Genomic DNA, 21,538 nt, shown 5'->3' with positions numbered 1-21,538 from the left:
TCACAAGTGAAATGTTGCTTCACATGGAAGGACTGTTTTGGACCCCGAATGGTGGTGAGGGAGGGGGCGTGGGTGCAAGTGGAGCATCTCTTGCGGTTACAGGGGACGATTAATGGGAAGGGAGAAGACCATTGTTCAAAACATAATAGGGGTGTAGGTTAATTGGGTGTAAATTGGATGGCATGGACTCATGGACCAAAATGGGCTGTTACTATGGTATTAAAAGAGGAATCCTGTCCATGTTGCACATGGGGACAGAGGGGGCCAGGGCAGATATGCGGTTAATGGAGGATGTGCAGATGAGTGTCATTGATGGTGGTAGGGGGAAAGTCATGTTGTTTGTAGGAGGAGGACATCTCTGATGATCTGGCATGGAAGTCGTTGTCCTGGATACAGATGCACCAGAAATGGAGGAACTGAGAGAAGGAAATGGAATCCTTCCAGACGACAGGGTGGGAAGAGGTGTGGTCGAGGCAGCTGATACAGTGGTGGGTTTGTAGAAGGTTTCTGAGAGCTGTTGTCTGGCTTCAGCCAGATAGAGGTCAGTGTGCCTGACCACAATAGTGCCACCATTGTCTGCGGGGTTGATGATGACTTTGGGATAAGTGTAATAGAACAAAAAGGATTTGTAATGCCAAGACTAGTGAAATTGAGTTTCATTAACTCGAAGGTTTTCTTAAAATGTTTAGTTTCCCAATAATGCTTTTTCCATTAATTATTTTAAGAATAAAATTTTTCTCCATCTGTACAAAAATGGTTGTCAGAAAACCACAGCACAGGGGAAAGTCTGAGCAGTGGTAATAAAAGAGGGTCGAGTACCTGAGATAAATGACTTTGTCCATTGCAGTCACCAGCAGGCAGCCACTCCGCACAACAACACAAAGAAGAACTGTTTTCCTTTTATACTTGGATTTCAAGAGAAGTTGGGAGCAACTCAGAAGTAAGATTTGAATTATTGGAGGATACAAAGGAATAGTATATTGATATAAATGAATAAATTGAAGAGGTAGTTTATTTATATTAATTTTAATTAATTGATTAGGAGATAAAGAGATTAATATAGCCCCTTTCACACTTGCGAATGATCCCAGGAATTAATGGCCAATTGGCCTTTGAAGTGCCTAGTGCCAGCTCAATGCAAGCATCAGATGACGTCATCTCATGCCGGGGATTGATGGCCTCAACCCCTAGTACAATCCCCCAGCGTCTGCAGATGCTGGCATTGCAATCAGCCAAGTGTGAAATGGGTAATTGTATTGTGGGATTGAAATTACCCAAGTTTTTGCATGAGTGCAAGCACGTGAAGGAAGAAAAGATTAAAATGAAGGTATAAACCTTGTCATGGGAAAATTGCAGTAGGGGGGAGAGAGGGAGAGAGAGAGAGAGAGAGAGAGAAAGGAAATACATAGGAATAAATAGCAATAGTGGACAATTTTAAAAAGTGTGATAAAATTGGTAGCGCTCTAGCGCACAATCTAAAAGACCATGGGGAAAAAGCATTGGCGGACCTGACTTCCCAGAATGCCCCTCCATGAATACTCCATGCATGCAGCTGTGCATACAGCCCTTTCTCTGCCATATGGATTTCTGGGAGGGCAGGTCTGCCATCACTTTTTCCCATGGTATTTATAAATTATACATGATAGCGCTACCAACTTTCCTACGCTGTATAAATTGTGTGCTATAGCGCTACAAACTTTCCCATGCTATTTAAACTGTGTGCTATAACATCTTACAAAATTTCCTAGGATTTAGGGCAGGTCCACCATCACTCTATGTGTCATGACGTCAAGGTAGAACAGTCCTAAACTCGGGGATGGCTCCTTGCAAGTGTGAAAGCGTTCAGTGTCCCAATTAGGTGTGGTCAAATGTGAAAAGCCAAACCCTCATTCCTATCCCAGGACACTGAATGACCAATTTACAGGGATGCAAGTGTGAAAGGGGCTTATGAGACTACTTTGTAAAAGGGGTGCCTGTATTTATAAGTCAAATGTTAATTTAGAGACTTTGACCCTCCTTAAGAAATATATATATGTATATAAGACATTGTGCTGTGAAGAGTACTGGGGCAATCATCGTTTTTTTTATATCTCTATTCTAATCTTTCAATTTCTTACTTTTTTTTTATTTTGGGGGCTTTGGGGGGGAGGAATCAAACATATATGATTAATATTGATGTACATATTTATAACTTTGTAATTGACTGCATTAGGGATGAAAACTTTAAAATAAAATATTAAAAGAAAAACCACAAAGAAGAACTGTTTTCAACATTTCAAACCTGAGGCCTAGTACAGCAGAAGGGGAGAAGCCTAGGTCCCTCTCGGATTGATGCATCATCAACAATTGCTAAAAACTGAAATTTTGAAAGTGATGGGCTTTTATTAACCATAGACCGGAATAGCCGTCAACCACATGGACTGATGGACCCAGAGTAGAATGGGGAGCTATGGGAGGGATCGGTGTCAGGAGGTGTATCCAGCTGGCAGTAGCTAATCATAGTATTACTGTCGTTTACCACATTCCCCCTTCTTTATTAAGCAGAGTCCTGCGGGGTGAAAAAAAAATGAAACAATTATACAATTTACAGATTAAGTATGTCGGGGGGGGGGGGGGGGCGTCTCCTTTGCCGCAGTGAATGATGGTTGAAGGCATCCATGCTGTCTTGAGCAGTTTGTGGCGTTGGCCTGTCATCATCGGTTACAGTTCATTGAGGGGAGGGGAGCAGGTGAGGGGGAGAGGGAGTGTGGTGCTGGTGCATCATGGGTGACAACAGTAGCCAGGGGTGGAGAGTGGTCAGCCGCAGGCTCAGGGACCCTTAAGGTAGCAGTGGGGGGGCCAAGAGTCTTGGTGGTCAGTGGTGGCCGGAGGGGTGCCCAATGGTGCCAGATCCCGGATAAAGACTGTGTCCTTACGCCCGTCAGGGAAGATAACAGAGGCATACTGGGGGTTTGTGTGGAGGAGGTGGACCCTCTTGAGCAGTGGACAGTCTTAAATTGCCTGGCATGCTTTCGAAGCAGGACAGGTCCAGGGAACATCAGCCAGGCGGGTAGCGTAGTCCCTGCTGCAGACTTCCTAGGGAAAACAAACATTCGTTCATGAGGCATGACAGAGTGGAGTGCGTCTGGGAGGACTTTTTGCCATTGGGAAAAGGGGAGGCCTCATGCCCTCAGTGCCAGGAGGATTGTTTTCCAGACCATGGCATTCTCCCTTTCCACTTGCCCATTTCCTCTAGGGTTGTAGCTGGTGGTTCTGCTTGTGACGCTCTTCCTTGCCTGCAGGTACTGCCGCACCTCATCACTCATGAAAGATGCCCCCCCCCCCCCCCCCATTGCTGTGGATGAAGCCAGGGTACCCAAAGCGTGAAGATATTACATAGAGCCTTATAACTGTGGCCGTGGTCATGTCCGGGCAGGAGACGGCAAAGGGGAAATGGGAGTATTCGTCAAAGATCGTAAGGAAGCAGATATTCTGGTTGGAGGAGAGGATGAACCCTGTGAAATCAATGCTTAAGTCCTCAAAAGTGCAGGTACCTTTGATCAGGCTGCCTTGTCTGGTCAGTAGAATTGCGGTTTGCTTTCAGTGCAGACCTGGCAGTTTTTAGTCATTGTCCGGACTTTTTCAATGCAGTATGGTAGGTTTCAATCTTTGATAAAATGGAAAAACCTAGTTACTCCGAGGTGACAAAGGTTATTATGGAGGGTCAGAAGTCTATCCATTTGGACACTAGCACAGGTACCATAGAAGAAAGCATTCGGGGGCTCGTTAAGTTTGTCAGGCCAGTAGAGGATGTCATAGTTGTAAGTGGACAGTTCAATTATCCACCTGAGGATTTTATCATTCTTGATTTTGCCTTTATGCTTATTATTAAATATGAATGCAACCATTCACTGGTCCATGAGGAGAATGAATTGGTTTCTGGTGAGGTACTGTCTCCATGATGGCCTAAGCCTCCTTGATGGGCCCTAGAGGGTGCGGGAGAAAAAGGCGATGGATCTGCCTGCTTGGTTGAGTGTGGCAGCCAGGAACAGTGTGGACTCGTCTATAGCATGCATGGTTGCCTTGGCGATGTCGTCCTTTATATGGTCAAATGCAGCTTGGGCCTCTACTGGTAGGGGAAGAGTGGTGGCTTTGACCAGTGGATGAATCTTGTCCGCATACCATAGTTGGGGACCCATTGAGTGTAATATGTGAAAAACCCAAGGCATCTCTTCAATCCTTCTAGGGTATTTGGAAGAGGTAGCTCCAGCAATGGATACTTATGGTCGGGGCCGGGGCCAACGATGCCATTCTTGACCACGCAGCTGAGGATAGCTAGTCATGCTATCCAGAACACGCATTGTTATAAGTAAGGTTCAGAAATTTTGCTGCCTGGAGGAATTTATGGAGATTTGCATCATGATCTTGCAGATCATGGCCGCAGATGGTCACATTATCAAGATATGGGAAGGTGGCCTGTAGCTTATAGTGATCCATCATGCAGTCAATCTCCTGCTGGAAGACGCACACCCTGTTGGTGATGCAGAAGGGACCCGGAGGAAGTGGTAGAGGCAGCCATCCACTCCGAATGCAGTATACTGGCAGTCCTCTGGATGGATTGGGAGCTGGTGATGTGCCAACTTCAGGTCAATCATGGAGAATACCCGATATTGTGATCTGGATATCCGGGAAAGGGGGAACGCGGTGAGCTGGGTGGACAGGTTGATGGTCTGGCTGTAATCTATGAACATCCTATTCTTCTCTTCATTCTTTATCACAACCACCTTGGCCCTCCAAGGGCTATTGCTGGCATCAATAATTCCCTTGCCCAACAAGCGCTGAAACTCCGATTTAATGAAGCCTTGTCTGCAGCACAGTACCATCTGCTTCTGGTGGTCACTGGCTTGCAGAGAGGGGTGAGGTTGGCGAACAGTGGGGGAGGGGAGTCAACCTTGAGGCTCAAGAGGCCACAGGTCGAACTCAGAGGACTGTCTGTGAATTGTTTGTTGCAAACGGAGTAGGGGAATGGGGCTCTTCGAATTTTAATGTAACTTTCTGAAGTTGGCACTGGAAGTCCAGCCCCAGTAGCAAGAGGTCACAGAGTTGTGGTATGACGAGTAGCCTGAAATGTTTGTAAACTATGCCTCCAATATCAGGGTCACTACACGGGACGCATGGATGGCTGCCATATGTGATTTGGAAGTGAGTGATATCTTGTGTTTGGTGGGAAATGACCAGGCCTTTCGATTTCAGGGCTAGGAGAACAGCCTTCCAAATGGTAGCATTCTCCATTTTCACCTGGCTATTCCCCCGGGCATTGTAACTGGTGGTTCTACAAGTGGTGATGCCCCATGCCAACAGATACTGACGCACCTTGTCACTCATGAAGGAGGACCCCTGGTTGCTCTGGATGTAGCTTGAGTACCCGAATAGGGTAAGGAGTTGCGCAGTACCTTTATGACTGTGGCTGTGGTCATGTCCGGGCAGGGGATAGCAAATGAGAACTGGGAGTACTCATCAACAACATTAAGAAAGTACACATTTCGGTTTGAGGAGGGAAGGGGACCCTTGAAATCCATGCTTAAGTGTTCAAAGGGGCGGGTAGCCTTGATCAGGTGCGACTTGGGCTGGTAGAAGCATGGTTTGCACTCCACATAGACCCGGCAGTTTCTGGTCAGCATCCTGACATCGTCACTGGAGTAGGGAAGGTTTCTGGCTTTGACAAAGTGTTAAAGCATGGTGACTCTAGGGTGGCAGAAGTCATTGTGGAGGGCTTGGAGTCGGTTGGACTGCATGGTGGCGCATGTCCTCTGGGACAGGACATTTGGTGGCTCATTGAGTTCCCAGGCTGGTACAAGATGTCATAGTTATAGGTGGAGAGTTTGATTCTCCAACTCAGAATCTTGACGTTCTTGATTTTACCCCACTGCGTATTATTAAACATAAAAGCGACTGCACGTTGGCCAGTCAGTAGGGTAAATTGTTTGCTGGCCAGGTAGTGCCTCCAATGCCACACTGCCTCGACAATGGCCTGGGCCTCCTACTTGATGGAGACAAGAATGCCAAGGGTCTGCCTGCATGATTAAGGGTGGCAGTTAGGGGAAAGTTGGGGGAATCACTCTCCACCTGGAACAGGATGTATTCATCCATGGCATGCATTATGTCCTTGGTGATATCTTGTTTGATGCAGTTGAAGGCCACTGAGCCTCTGCTGACAGAGAGAGGGAGGTGGCTTTCACTAGGGGGCAGGCCTTGTCCATGTAGTTGGAGACTCACTGAGCATAATATGAAACAAACCCCATGCACCTTTTCAGGGCCTTTAGGCTGTGGGGAAGTGGGAGTTCCAACAGGGGGCGCATGCGATCAAGGTTGGGGGCCAATGACTTCATGTTCCACAATGCAGCCGAGGATGGCCAGACATGTGCAGAGCACACATTTGTTTTGATTATAAATGAGGATGAGTGCCTTGGCTGTTTGGAGGAATTTTTCTAAGTTGCCGTCGAGGTCCTGCAGGTCATGGTCGCAGATGGTGACGTTGTCCAAAGAGCAAAACGTGGCCTTGAAACTGTACTGGTCCACCATCCGTCCATTTCGATCTGAAAGATGGAGTCTCTGTTGGTGACTCCAAAGGGGACCCATAGGAAGTGGTAAGAGCGGCTGTTTGTCTCGAACGCGGTGTACTGGCAGTATTCTGGGTAGATAGGGAGCTGGGAGGTATGCTGACTTTAGGTCGATGATGGAGAATACCTGGTATCGGGCTATCTGATTCATCATATTGGCAATGCGGGTAAGGGGCTATTCATCCAGCTGTGTGAAGTGGTTGATAGTTTGACTATAGTCAATCACCATGTGGAGTATTTCCCCATTTTTGACCACCATGTCCTGGGCTCTCCAGGGGCTTATACTCAGTTCAATGATCTCCTGACCTGATGATGCCCTGTCTCCTGTGCTGTGTTGTCTGCTCTTAGTAGCGACAGGCTTACAGTTGGAGGTGAGATTTGCGAACAGGAGCAGGGGAGATATCTGGAGGGTGGACAGCCACAGGTTGGGTGAGGTGAGTGAATCGCAGTTTGTTGCTTGGGTATGTGCAGAAGTGAGGGCGGGCGGTTTAAAAACCGGTGGTTGTGGACCGTTAGGGGAGGATGGGGCTCATTGAACTCCATAGTGATGCTCTTGAGATGGCACTGGAAGTCCAACCCCAGTATCACAGGCGCACAGAGCTGTGGCATTACAAGCAGCTTAAAGTTTTTATACTTCGCGCCATGTACGATCACTGTCACTATGCCTTAGCTGCAGGTCTCTGCTGAGTAGGATTTGGAGGCCATAGAGATCTTTCAATTCACCGGGCTCACCATGAAGGAATAGTTCTGCACAGTATCAGGGTATATAAAACTCTCCATGCTCCCACTGTCAAACAGAAAGTTTGTTAGGCAACCATTTACCTCCTTGTCTATCATCGAACAGGCGAGCTGGAGAGGGCTATCCTGGTTGAGTGTGATCGATGCCAGTACGTGGTCATTGTCTGAGTTGCTGTCTGATCCAAACCAATAAGGTGGCGCCCATGATCCAGACTGGTAAGATGGCGGCCTCCATGGCATGCACGTGGTACTGTTACTCGGGGGTGGAAGTGACTGTAAATTACACTGGCCAAGATGGCAGCTTCTCCCACTGCCCACATGCGGTGCTGCTAGGGGAAGGAGAAGGTCTGGACTTACAAACTTTTGCGTAGTGTCCCTTCTTTGCACATCCTGAGCATACTGCTTCCTTGGTTGGACAGCGCTTCCGGGGGTGTTTCCAGATAAACAGGGTAAGGAGAGAGAGAGCCCACAGCGTGGCGTCTTCTCCTGGCCAATAATCAATTCAACTAATGCACAGCACTCTGTTGCAAGTATGGTGGCTGCAATGCGATTTCATTGGGTGGCTACAGCCTGTACTGGATTTGGAGCTTGTTCATTGCTTCTTTGTAAGTAGTGCAGCCCATGATCAATGTGTAGGCGTGCGATGGCCGACTCCTGAACGCAGTACATGTAGCTTACTGTCGTCTGATCGCATGACTTGAGTGGAGGCTTGCAGAAAGTAATTGAAACAGTGTAGCCAGAGCTCGAATTGGTCTGGGGCTTCAGGCGATTGCAGGTCAATGTCTAGCTTGTCTGGCCTCAGCAACTTGTAGATTGCAAAAAAAATTATGGGAATAAAATTGATAAGCTATCAATAACTCCAAAAGACTGGAAGTTACTAGATGACAGGGTTTTATTTCCAGTTCTGTGGTTTGTACTGGAGGAGGGACTTGGCCATAACCACCTTTATTAGGGAATTCCAAGGGGGAGGAGTCTCAGGGTTAGTCAGCAGGGAGGAGGGCCAGCCATACACACGGAGACAGTTCAAATAGAACATATAGCATTACTGTGATATCACTACACAGAGATTGGGTACAGAAGGGGAGAAGCCTAGCTCCAGCGGACACATCCTGAGGTCCAGTACTGAAGGGGAGAGAGGTTCTTCTGTATATTAAAGCCTATTGTTCCCTCAGCCTAGTCTTGGTGGTTACTGGTAGGGCCTATCACACATCCATACTGTTCGACTGTCCTGTACTGAGAAGGGGGCTGTGGAACAGTCACCTTTATACAGGAGCCTGTATCTTTATCTTTCTTTCTCTTTCCCTTTTTCTATCTCGTTCACTCTTTTGATCTGACTTTCTCCCTTTCTTTCTCTCTGCCTTTTTAAATTTCTTTATTTCTCTCTCTTTATCTTTCTTCCTCTCTATTTCTATTTCTCTGTTTCTCTTTCCCTCGCTTTTTAACCCATCTTTGATTTTTTTCTGACTTTCTCACTTGTCTCTCTCCTCTTTTTCACTCCCTTTCCCTCTGATTTCTTTCTCTCTCCTGTCTCTCTCCTCTGATTCTTTATCTCTCCCTCTATCTCTCTTTCTCTCTGTCTCACCCTCTTTCTCTTTATTTCTCTGTCTCTCTCCTCTCTCACTCTATCTCCCTCTATCCCTCTCCCTTTCTTCCTCTCTCTTGTTCACTCTTTATTTCGCTCTTTTTACCTCTCTCCTCCTCTCTCTGGTACTCTCATGCGCTCTCTCTCTCTCTTTCTCTCTCTCTTTAGTTAAGGGCTTAATATGGTTCAGATCACAATGGACAATGCTGCAATATCCTCTTGACATATTTCCTCCTGGCCTGAGGAAACAGGATGCCTGTTCTCCATCACATTTAAAGGACAGCACCAAACCAAATGGTTTCAGTGGTAGTTATTTGGATTGTGAGGAAAATGGAAGAGGGATTTAGTGGGAAATGTCATTGATGGGGTTGCTCTGCGACTGGTATAGACCCAGTTGTCTGAATGGATGTTCGCTTTCCACCAACTCCTAAGTTTACCACCCATTCAGTATTTAACAAAGCCAAAAATAAACTAAAGACCTTGCCTTGTCCCCATCGAATTCCTCACTGACAGAGATTTGTAGCTCTTGGATAAATTAGACTATGGCAAGCTATCCTTCAAATGATTGATTATAAACACACAGGACCTTTCAGACTGAATGTGATCTTGGAGGTCTGTTTTTGCATGCAGAATGAGTTGTATTTGTCGCTGTTGTTTATCCAAGCTAAGTGTGTTTTCCAGCAAGGTAAAGCTCATTCCCACACCAACCCCCCCCAACCCCCCTCCACTCACCACTGAGAAGGCCTGCTTCTTTGGAGCAACTGCTCATGTTCTCTGAGCAGTACTGAGGGGAGGCTAAATTGCCTAAGGTCTCATAATTTCAAATTGACTGAGGCCCCATTTCAAGTCAAGTTTATTGCCATCTGATTGTACAAGTACAACCTGACAAAACAGCATTCTCCGGCCCTCTGCAAAACATGCAGGCACATAGTCAGACCTAACACACATGCATTCAAACAATACATGACAAGTATTCATATATAGAAGTAATTTTTAAAAAATGTTTAATGAATATGAGAGTCTTGGATGGTTAATGGGAGCAGATCCTTTGGTCGTTCAGCATTCCCACTGGCTGTGGGAAGACGCTGTTCCTCAACCTGGTGGTGCTGGCTCTGATACTCCTGTATTTCTTCCCCGACAGGAGCAGCTGAAAGATGCTGTGCGCAGAGTGGAAGGGGTCCTTAATGATTTTGTGTGCCCTCTTCAGACAATGATCATGGTAGATCACGTCGATCCTCTCTACCACTCTTATGGTCCTGTGGATAGACCTCTGATCCATTTCTCTTAAACAACCATACCACAGCCAGCAAGAACACTCTCGATAGAACTCCTATAGAAGGCTAACATAATGGTGGCTGGTAGTCTTGCCCCCTTCATTCCTCTCAGTAAGTGCAGTAACTGTTGCACCTTTCTGACAAATGAGGAGATGCTGTGTGTCCACCATAAGTAACTAGTTCAGTGAACGCCAAAGATCTTGGTGCTGTCTACTCTCTCCATGACAGAGCTATTTATGTTTAGAGGAGGGTGGCCATTCCTGGTCCTCCTGAAATATTCTACAAATTGAGACTCAGGAAATCTTGCACCATATCATGAGATTTTTCATCTCTATAGTGCGACTCATCATTGTTACTGATGAGGCCGACGACTGTCGTGTCATCTGTAAACTTGATGACACCATTGGAGCTGGATCTGGCGATGCAGTCGGGGGTCAGTAGCGTGAACAGGAGCGGGCTGAGCACACAGTCGTGAGGTGCACCAGTGCTCAGAGTGATGGTACTCAACATTCTTCTACCAACTTGGTCTTTTCCTCCAGCCTCAAGGGAATTATAAACATCATAAGACATACATACATATATACACATACAGCACGATAACAGGCCATTTCGGCCTCAAGTCCATGCCGGCAAATTTTCACCCAATTAACCTACACCCCCCGGTACATTTCGAACAGTAGGAGGAAACAGTGGGAGCCCCGGGCAAAATCCACTCAGACACGGGGAGAACATACAAACATTGTACAGATAGAGTGGGATACGAAGCCCGGTCCTGATCGCAGGTATTGTAAAGTTGTTGCGTTAACTAGTATGCCACCGCCACTGAGCTGAAGTTCATGAACAGCAGCCTGCCATATGAGTCATTGTTCTCCAGGTGGGACAGGACGGAGTGAAGCAAAATACCATGTTCTATAGGTGAATTGAAATGGGTCCAGCATTTCCAGCAGGTGTGTTTTGATGCATTCCATCACCAGACGCTCGAAGCATTTCATAATGGTGGAGGTCAGTGCCAAAGGGCGGTAGTCATTGAGACCTGTTATTTGTTGCCCTCTTGCCTACCAGGACGATGGTGGCTGTCTTGAATCCTGCAGGGAAAATGGATTGCTGCAGTGAGATGTTGAAGATGTCTGTGAAGACCTTCGTCAATTGGTCTGTGCAGTCCGTCAGTACCTGACCAGGTATGTTGTCTGGCCTGCCTCCTTGTGTGGGCTCACCCTGGAAAGGTTCTCCTCACCTTGGCTATGCAGGGGGGATACTCATCAGGGAGACATGGAGCTTTCTTTGGCATCATCCAGTTTTTCTCATCAATCCATACATTGAAGGTGTTCAATGTGTCTAGAAGGGAGGTGTCGTTGTCCTTAACTCGCAAGGTTGACTTGTGATCCGTAATAGTCTTGATCCCTTGCCACGTGTCTGTAGATCTTCTGTGCGTACCATCCCTTTGTCCTCCGGATTGCATGGGAGAGTTCAGCCCTGGCTGATCTTAGTGCCATCCTATACCCTGTTCTGAAGGCAACATCATGAGGACTGTATCCAACCATGGTTTCAGGTTAGCCCTGGTTGCGAAGCATTTGATCTTGGTGATATCCTCAATGACCTTGCTGATGTAGCCAGTCACTGAGCTTATGTTTGTTTACATGACTATTGTAGGTGGCTGCCTCCCTGAAACAGCACCAATCTGTGGTCTCAAAGCAGTCTTTCAGCATTGTTGTAGCCCCACCTCACTTCCTGGCCATGTCCTGATCTCGTTTTGGCAGCAGACTGTATGCTGGGGTGATGTGACAGAGTACTTAGAGGTGGCTTGGGAGGAATTGCCAGAGCAGCTTCAAAACACAGAGATTTTGCAGGACTTTTGCAGAATGCTTTTTGCAGAGGAACCTCAAAGTAGCAACATTCAGCTGCTTGTCTGGGAGAGCACGTGATCTTTGCAGGCAGAGGAGAACAGTTTTCTCTCAGAGAGGGAGGGTGTGAAACAGAGAGAGAGAGAGAGAGAGAGAGAGAGAGAGGGAGAGACAGAGACAGAAATCAGTTCCAGAGGGACAAGCTAGTGAACTTTGGAAGGCTGCCTGGTCAAAGGAGAAGACTGGAGGTCTGAAAGGTGACCTGAAAGAAAGAGGATCATCAGGAGAACCCTGTAGGGAGCAAGTTTCGTCAGCAAGACTGATTGAGAAAGAATCAGTTGTGGATGTCCTGGAAAAGAAATCTCTCTGAAACCCAGCAAGAACCCTCCTGAGTGGTAACCATTTGCCTGTTAAGCACCAAAGGCTGGTGAACTTTGTTAATGCTAACTTCTGTGCACAGTACAAGAATTGCCTGCAACCATTGAGATTGGACTGTGTTCCAAAGAACTTTTCTAATCTTAAATGTACATTACACAAACATGTGCTTAGTATTAAAGGGAGGATTAAGTAAGTTGGTAGTAATAAGTTAAAGTCAAATTCTGTTTTCTTGTTCAATTATAATTAAAAACTACTTTTGTTTAACTACCCCTTTGTGTTGTGGTGCATATCTATTGTTGCTGGTTTTTGGGGTCCTCTGGACTCTAACAGATGAGCAGACTGATACGTGATCCGAGTAATCCAGGTAGGGACAAGGTGCAGCCTTATATGGACAAGGGATATTGGTGTTTACCTGAGCCAGAGTGTTTTCTCCTCTGGTGGTGAAGTTGACATGCTGTTGAAACTGTGGTAGAACTACTTTCAAGTTGTTGTGGTTGAGGTCACCAGCTTCAATCATGGCACCATCAGGGTGGGAAGTCTGGGCTTCGCAGATGACATCATAAAGCTCCTTCATGGCTTCACCCTCACTAGCTGAAGGTGGAAGGTAAACTGCAGTGAACACTATGACCATGAATTCCATGGACAGGTCGAAGGGTTTTCATTTCACCAGGAGGTTCTCTGTCTTTGCTGAACAGATCTTTGCAACAGAGACATTTGGGCACCAGTTCTCACTGATGTAAATGATCGAGTCTTGTCAGAAGCGGGTGTGTCTCTGCTCTGAAGGAGATAAGGCCATCCAGCTGGATCGCTGAGTCTGGAATGGTGTCCTGGAGCCATGTTTCTGTAATAACCAGAACACAGCAGCCCCGTAATTCTCTCTGGTTCAGATGCACCCTCAGGTAATCCAATTTTTTACTCCAGTAAACTTACATTTGCAAGTACGATCATCAGGAGTGCAGGCCTGAAGGGATTAATTCTTTGTATGACTCTGATGCCGGCCCTCCTCTTGCCTCACCTTACTTCTCTGGCAGTGCCTTTGATGGCCTCTCTCTCATCACCAACAGCCTTTCACCCGTCTTCAGCAATCCACTCAGCAGTTTACTACAGACTGACTTTCTTGCTTCAGCAAGTTAAAATCGCTCAGTATCCTCTACTTTAAAATTCCATGTTGTGTTTCTAATTTCCTTCCGTTGTTGCCCTCTCAGGTAGTCGTAATTTACCATTGCATTAGTTTGGAGAATCAGGAGGCTTTTCCCAATGTCCTGACCAATGCTTATCATTCAATCATGATTGTGGAAGTTGACTTTGTCCCACTTAATAACAGTGGCTGCAATTTAAATTAGTCAGGGAATTAAGTCAAGGGTTGGGATACCTCCGTCAGCTAGTATAGACTTAATGGATCAAAATGGCCTCATTCCATAGTCATGCAGCACAGAACAGGCCTTTTGGCCTAACCCTCGATGACAACCAACTTGGCGTTCCAGGAGAGTCTCATGAGTTGATTTGATCCAAAGGCCCTCAGTATGAGAATCAGATTTATTGTCATGAACATGTGTCATGAAATTTGTTGTTTTCTGGCAGCGCGTATTGTGCATTACAGGTGTGAAATTGCTATAAATTACAGTTCCATAAGTACAATATTTAAAAATAAATAATTAGTGCAAAAAAAGAGAAAATAAGTGAGGTTGTGTCCTTTGGTTCATTTTCCTCAGAAATCTGATGGCAGAGGGGAAGAAGCTGTCTTTGTAACATTGGGTGTGTGTCTTCAGGCTCCTATACAGGTACACGATCCTTTATCCAGACATCTAAAATCTGGAAAGCTCCAAAATCCGGCAAGAGGGGAGAGAGATGGTGGCCAGGAGACTAGCAGCGTGAGTCGGGTGGGCGAGGGGGAGGAGACCGGCAGCACGAGTTGGGCAGGTGGTGGGGGGGGGGGGGGGGGGAAGACCAGCAGCATGAGTCAGGTGGGCGAGGGGGGGGGGAGGAAACCGGCAGCGCAAGTCGGGCTGGTGAGGGGGAGAGACCGGCAGCGTGAGTCGGGCCTGGGAGATCGGCAGCGCGAGTCGGACGGGCGGGAGACTGGCAGCGCAAGTCGGGCTGGTGAGGGGGAGGCAGCGGGAGCCGGGCTGGCGAGGGGAGGGGGGGGGGGATACCGGCCGTGCGAGTCAGGCGGGTGGGTGTGGGGGGGGGGGGCGGGAGAAGGCAGCACGACTGGAAGGGGATGTGGGTGGATATGGCAGCACAATTCCTCTACCCTCCTGCCAATCTTTCCTATAGATTGTGTTTCCTCGGATATTGAGCTCCCAATCACACACCTCATTGAGCCATGTTTCAGGAATGGCCACAATTTCATACCTTTTTAGTTGAATCTGAGCAATCAGGTCATCTACTTTGTTTCTAATGCTACGTGCATTTAAGTACAGTGCCCGTAAGCCCGTTATTGATGTTGTTTGTGCTATATTCCTTTTGAACAGATCTTTCTCCTTTCTGCTCCTTGTGTCATTTTTGACGATTTCTTTACTATTAATTCCTTCCTCTGTTGTAACTCCCTGACTCGCTGCTATCCTATTCTCTTTGCTCTCATTTTGATTTCCCTCCCCCTGCAAAGCTAGTTTAAACCCTCCCCAATGGCTCTAGCAAACCCTCCTGCCAGGATATTGGTCCCTTTCCAGTTTAGGTGCAGCCCATCCTTTTTATCAAGGTCTGTCCTTCCCCAAAAGCGATCCTGATGATCTAGGAATCTGAAACCCTTCCCCCTACACCAACTCTTTAGCCGCACATTCATCTGCCATAACTTCCTATTTGTACCCTGTCTGGCGCGTGGCACAGGCAGCAATCCGGAGATTACCACCCTTGAGTTCTTGTCTTTTAGCTTTCTACCTCACTTCCTATATTCCCTCTTGAAGACCTCGTCTCCAACTCTGTCTATGTCATTGGTCCCCACATAGACCATGACACTCGGCTGCTCTCCCTCCCCTTCCAGAATGCTGCTGAGGTTATTTAAGACATCCCTGACCCTGGGACCTGGGAGGCAACATACCATCTGGGAGTCTCTATGCATTCCAGCAAACCTCCTGTCTGTCCTCCTAACCAACGAGTCCCCTTTTACTAATGCTCTCCTCAGCCCTTCCCTTCTGAGCTGAGGAGTCAATCTCTGTGCCAGAGACTTGACCGCCTCGACTCGTCCCTGGTAGATCGTCCCCACCAGCAGTATCCAAAACAGTATACATATTGTCGGTGGGAACATCCACACGTTCGTGTTCTCCTGGTTTCTCATTCCTGAAATCAACAATCAATTCCTTAGCTTTGCTAACATTGAGTGCGAGGTTGTTGTTGTGACACCACTCAACTAGCTGATCTCTCTCAGCCCTGTATACTTTCTCATTGGTTTCTGTGGTTCTGCGGATAACCGCAGGGTGTCCTTGCCAAATTTATAGATGGATTTAAATTGTGCCATGGGTGTAGAGAGAGTAAAGCAGTGTCCTTGAGGTGCTCCTGTGTTGATTGTCAGTGAGGAGAAGGTGTAGTTACCGATCCACACTGACTGGATTTCCGATCTGGAAGTCAAGGATCCAGTTGCAGAGGAGGGTGCAGAGGCCCAGGTTTTGAAGCCTGCTGACCAGTATTGAGGCATGATGGTGCTGAAAGCTGAGCCTCTAGTTGATGAAAAGCAGCCTGAAGTACTTACTACTGTTGTCCAGATGATCCCCGGCTGAGTGGAGAGCCAGTGAGAATATATCTGCTGTGGAATCATTGTTACAGTGGGCAAATTGCAGTGGGCCTAGATCTTTTCTTGGGTATGAATTAATTTTGGCCATGACCAACTTCTGGAAGTGTTTTACTACAGTAGATGTGAACGACACTGGGTGATAGTCAGTGAAGCTATTCTTGGGAACCGGTATGATCGATGGCCTTTTGAAGCAGGAAGGAACCTCCGACTACAGCAGTGAGAGATTGAAAATGACCATGAACGCTCAAGCTAGCTGGTTGGCACAGATTTTCAGACCCCTACCAGATACGCCATCAGGACCTGATGCCTTGTGAGGGTTCACGTGCTTGAAAGTTGTTCTGACTGACTTCTGAGAAAGATATCACAGGGTCACCACCATCTGCAGGGTTTCTCATTAGTACCATTGAATTCTCCTTTTCAAAGTAAGCATATGGTGTTCAGCTCATAACTGCCCCACCCTCCCTTCTCCCTCCTGTCACTCTTTCCCTATCCCTGTCTCCTTCCCTCCAGCTCTGCCTTCACAGAGCCGCCCGTGTCTCCCAATCAATGCTCAGCTTTTCTCTCCTGTCCTCGTACCCATGTCCATCTGTCTTGACTGTTGGCCTATGCTCCTCCCCTAGCCCATTCTTCCCCCCTCCCTCCACCATTTTAATTCAGGCGCCCGGCTGCTTTTTGATCACACCTTAACAAAAAGCTCAAGCCCAAAACGTTGGATATATATCTTTATCTCCCATGGTCGCTGAGGGATCCAGTGACGGATTAACCATTAGGCTAAGTAGGCTGAAGTGGTTCATTACTCGGCCTAATAATTAATCTATCACTGGTTGTAAGAGTATAAATTTGACCCATTGTAACCATGCCAGCTTAGTAACCCCAGGCAGACTACAGCACCAACGATTGGGACCCGGGTTAGAATCCCGCACTGTTTGTAAAGGCTTTGTATGCTCTCCTCTTGTCTGCATGAGTTTTCCCCGGGGGCTCCAGCAGGATTTCTCCAATATTTATTTATTAAACCTGCCAGATTGCGAGACAACCCTGAACTGCACCTGAGCTAGCGGCAATGCTGCCACTGCCCTGTCTGTCTAGTTGCGTTAAGTGTTTAAGATTTTTAGAAACACATTTGCGGTGCATGGCCGGGAGTTGCTGAGTTTCTCCCGCACTTTTGTGTATATTCGACAATCATGGTGTCTGCAGACTTTCTTGTTCCACTCCATTTCTCTATCCAAATGTTTTTTGAACAATGTAATGGTGCCTACATTTACAGTTTCCTCTGGCAGCTTATGCCAGATATGGACCACCCTCTGAGTGAGAGGTTGCCCTTTAGATCCTTCCTCAATCTCTCCCCTCTCACCTTAAACCTATGCCCTCTCATTCTAGAATCTTCTGCTCTGGGGAAAAAATAACTGAGGATTCACTTTATCCATACCCCTGATGGTGTTTTTCAAACTTTTTCTTTCCACTCGCATATCACCTTAAGCAATCCCTCACTAATCACAGAGCACCTATGGCATAGGGATTACTTAAGGTGGTTTGTGAGTGGAAAGAAAAAGTTTGAAAACCTCTGTTTTAAATCTTTATAAGATCACCCCTCAGTCTCCTACGCTCCAAGGAATAAAGGCCAAGCTGATCCAATCTCTCCCTATTAACACAAGTCCGCCATTCTCGGCAACATCCTGATGAATCTTCCATCTTATTGATGTCTGTCCTATTGATAGGAGGCCGGAGACGCAGACAGTGCTCTTGGTGTGGTCTCATCACCATCTTGTACAGCTGAATTGTGAGATCCCATCCTTTGTACTCAATCAAAGTAAGCATGCTAAACAGCTTTTTTACCTCTTGCCCATTAGAGTTCAGGGAACTCTGCACCTTTACCCCCTTCACCTTTCTGTTCTACAACCCTCTCCAAGTCCCTGCCATTCACTGTTGAAGTCCTACACTGGGTTTGACTTACCATAGTGCAGCACCTCACACTTGTCAGAGTTAAATTCCATTTGCCATTCCTTGGACCAGCTTCGTAACTGATCTTGATCCCGTTTTAAACTTAGATATCTTTCCTCACTCTCTAGCATGGAAAGAGAATCAAATAGCATTGCCTCAAAGGGAAATTCAAATAGAAATGTCATGACCACTTTCACTAAGCCTGTATCTTCTGAGTGTATCCATCTTATTGGTAAGTGTATTTTAAGACCCTCTTGTTAAATTTGCCTATCGCATATGTGTTTTATTAAACAAAAACATGATTCTTCAAAAAAAAAGGGAAATTGGACAGGCACAATAATTAGCAGGGCTAAAATGTTGTGTAGTTGATGACTTCTCCATCCCTCCCCCACTTTTTCTGAGTTGTTCTGTTCCTTTCATTGTTCCAACAAAAGATCTATTAGAAATGTAGATCCATTTCCTTTTCAATGGCCTGACCTGCTGATGGCCTCTATGTGTTTTTATTTCTGGTTTTCAGCATCTACAGCAAAAAGAGAAACTGCCGTAGAAACTTGACGGTTTGTGCTTTGTTCCAGGCTCCAGCATCTGTAGTTGTTTTTCTTTGGAGTTATTTTTAGGAGCTCAGTTTCAACTCCCCTCCAGAATAGGGTGCTTCTGACATTACAGCACTGTCTGGACACTCCAAGGGGAATGTCAGCTTAGATTTTGGAGTCAGAAGGTCTGGGATGGATCCTGAGAATTTGGATGATGTGAATTGGCAGCATGGAGAGCCACTGGCAGCTGTACAGTTCAACAACCTGTGGGTCTTTGATATTATGCATTGGCACAGGAGAGACCCCATCTAATCAGATTAGAGGTATTTCTCCGCTTTCCGAACCAATTTACTTGACCTGCCTCTCTTTTATCATGGAAATGCAGAATAAGTTTTACTTATGGTTCAAGTTCAAATTTACATTTATTTTCACAAGTTTTGTGCGATATCCAGCAAGTCTATCCACACATAACTACACCAGGAGAAAACAAGGTACACATTGAATAGAGTTGCAGTGAGAGATTGGTTCAAAGTAGGGGAAAGATTATTTTATTAATGTGAGGCTCGTTCAGTAGTCTAATCACTGAGGTAAAGAACCTGACCTTGAATCTGGTGGAGCATGATTTTGCACTCTTTAAGGGTATGGCTGAGGAGGATGAGTCCCTCAGTGTGTCGGCTGCTTTTATGAGGCATCAGGAGGTGCAGATAGAGTTGATTGGAAGGAAGGGAGAACCTGTGTTGACCTGAGGCTTTGGCTGAGTCCCTCAGTGTGTCAGCTGCTTTTCCGAGGCATCGGGAGGTGCAGATAGAGTTGATTGAAAGGGAGAACCTGCATTGTCCTGAGGCTTTGGCTCAATAGGCTTTGACAAGAAGTGGCTGAGGTGGTGGTTCAGGACCTGAGGTAAAGACATCCTAATTGAGGAACATGTGGGAGAAGCCAGAAAATGGTGGTGGATGATTGCTTCTCAGATTGGAGCCCTATGACTAGTGGTGTGCCTCATGGATCGTTTCTGAGACCATTGTTGTTTGTCATCTATATTAATGATCTAGTTGATAATGAGGTAACTTGGATCAGTAAGTTTGCAGATGACACTAAGATTGAAGGCATTGTGGACAGAAAAGAAGGTTTTCAAAGCTTAAAGAAGGACTTGGACCAGCTGGAAAAGTGGGGTTAAAAATAGCAGATGGAATTTAATGCTGACAAGTGTGAGGTGTTGCAATTTAGAAGGACAAATCAAGAAAGGACATACACAGTAAAAGGATCTGTGTTAATATTAATATTTAGATTAATGTTGAGCTATATTTCTTATAAATATGTCTTAGGTTAGTTGTGGGTTGATTACCATACATTCAGAAGTGAGGTCATCTTTCGGAGTCGCAGTGTCTGGAAAGACAGAGCTAAGGGAACTGCAGTGGGTTTTAATTATTCAAGAACACTGGAGTGTTTGCTTTATTAAAAACTGAAGTATTGAAGTACTCAAGAAGAACCGCTGAGTGAAGCTGTCTGTTTAAACAAAACAGGTTTATTAGACTTTCCGGCATCATAAAACCTCTTTAGCCTCTTGAACAGCGATGAGGTCAGAGGTTGTTATGAATATGGAGTGTTTTTTTTAAAGGCATAAGTTTTGCAGAAATTAAACTAATAGTAAAGTGGTTTTCAAGAATTGGGACTGACCTTGTTGATGATGTAACTGTCACATGATTTGAAGAAATATCGAATTCAGATATTTTTGGATCAGTTTCAGAAATCACACACGGAAGTTAGAATCTTATGGAAGATGGGGTTGAATTACAGTAACCAGAATAGGTACTGTTATGTGTTACTCCGAATAAAAGGTGAACTCAGAAGCCTAATTCTGACTGTCCCTTTGCAGTTTTATAATTAGGAAACACAGATTACAAAGTCTTCAATCAAGAGAAGAAAATTTGACCTCCTGGAAAGACAGGATTTGTATTATCCTATTCACAGGAGATATTATTTGTAGCTTAGAAGATGGTCACTTCTGTTTGAAAAATCTCTCTGAAGGACAACTCATTGAAAGAATTGTGAATTTAAAGAGGCCTGAAGTGCTTTATAATTTTTTTTCTGAACTGAAAATTTGAGACCTTCAAGCAAGGCCAAAATGATGCTGAAGTTTTAAAATGGACTTTTCAGAAGTTGAGACTTTATTACACATACGCATTTACATTTGTGCATAGTGGGGTTAAATTTAGAGTTCAGTTTAGAGATAAGTGAGAAATGTTATGTTATTAATAGTCTAATAAAATCTATTATTTTGAATTTACCATTGTCTGGTGAATTTTCCATTGCTATTCCTTTAGTCCTTAACAAAATTAAAATGGTTGTTAGTTCGTAACAGTAATGCACTGAGAAACAGAGGAATCTGGGAATACAGATACATAATTCACTGAAATTGGTGTCACAGGTGGATAGGGTTGTAAAGAGAACTTTTGACATATCGGCCTTCATAAATCAAAGTATTGAATATAGGAGTTGGGATGTCATGGTGAAGTTGTGAGGCCAAATTTAGAGTATTGTGTGCAATTTTGGTCACTTAACTAAGGAAAGGTATCAATTAGATAAAAAGTGTGCAGAGAAGATTTACTAGATGTTGCCCGGACATCGGGAACAGAGTTGCAGGGAAAGATTAACAGGTTAGGACTTTATTCCCTGGAGTGTAGAAGAATGAGGGAAGATTTGATAGATGTATTTAAAATTATGAGGGGTATGGACAGAGTAAATGTAGGTAGGCATTTTCAACTGAGGGTAGGTGAGATACAAACCAAAGGACATGGGTTAAGGGTGAAAGGGGAAAAATTTAGGGGAAACATGTGGGGTAACATTTTCACACTGAGAGTAGTGGGATTGTGGATGAACTGCCATCTTACAGTTCTAATTAATCTTCAGTTCCTCATGATTTCAGCC

The 21,538-nt window shown here is 45.6% G+C and overlaps 1 long non-coding RNA gene across 1 annotated transcript; it reads right to left on the bottom strand.

Annotated features, from left to right (window-relative positions):
* Positions 1 to 2,410: 2,410 nt before the first annotated feature.
* On the bottom strand, positions 2,411 to 12,957 carry LOC138763074 (uncharacterized). Its single transcript, XR_011357307.1, has 3 exons — positions 12,825 to 12,957; positions 3,534 to 3,646; positions 2,411 to 2,548 (listed from the first exon to the last, which is right to left on the bottom strand). It is a non-coding gene; the product is annotated as an uncharacterized lncRNA (long non-coding RNA).
* Positions 12,958 to 21,538: the final 8,581 nt, after the last annotated feature.

This window comes from Narcine bancroftii, chromosome 5 (assembly GCF_036971445.1).
Source record: "Narcine bancroftii isolate sNarBan1 chromosome 5, sNarBan1.hap1, whole genome shotgun sequence".
Taxonomy (NCBI): Eukaryota; Metazoa; Chordata; class Chondrichthyes; order Torpediniformes; family Narcinidae; genus Narcine; species Narcine bancroftii.
The sequence above is the reverse complement of the archived record's forward strand: the minus strand, read 5'-3'. Positions and strand labels throughout refer to the sequence as shown.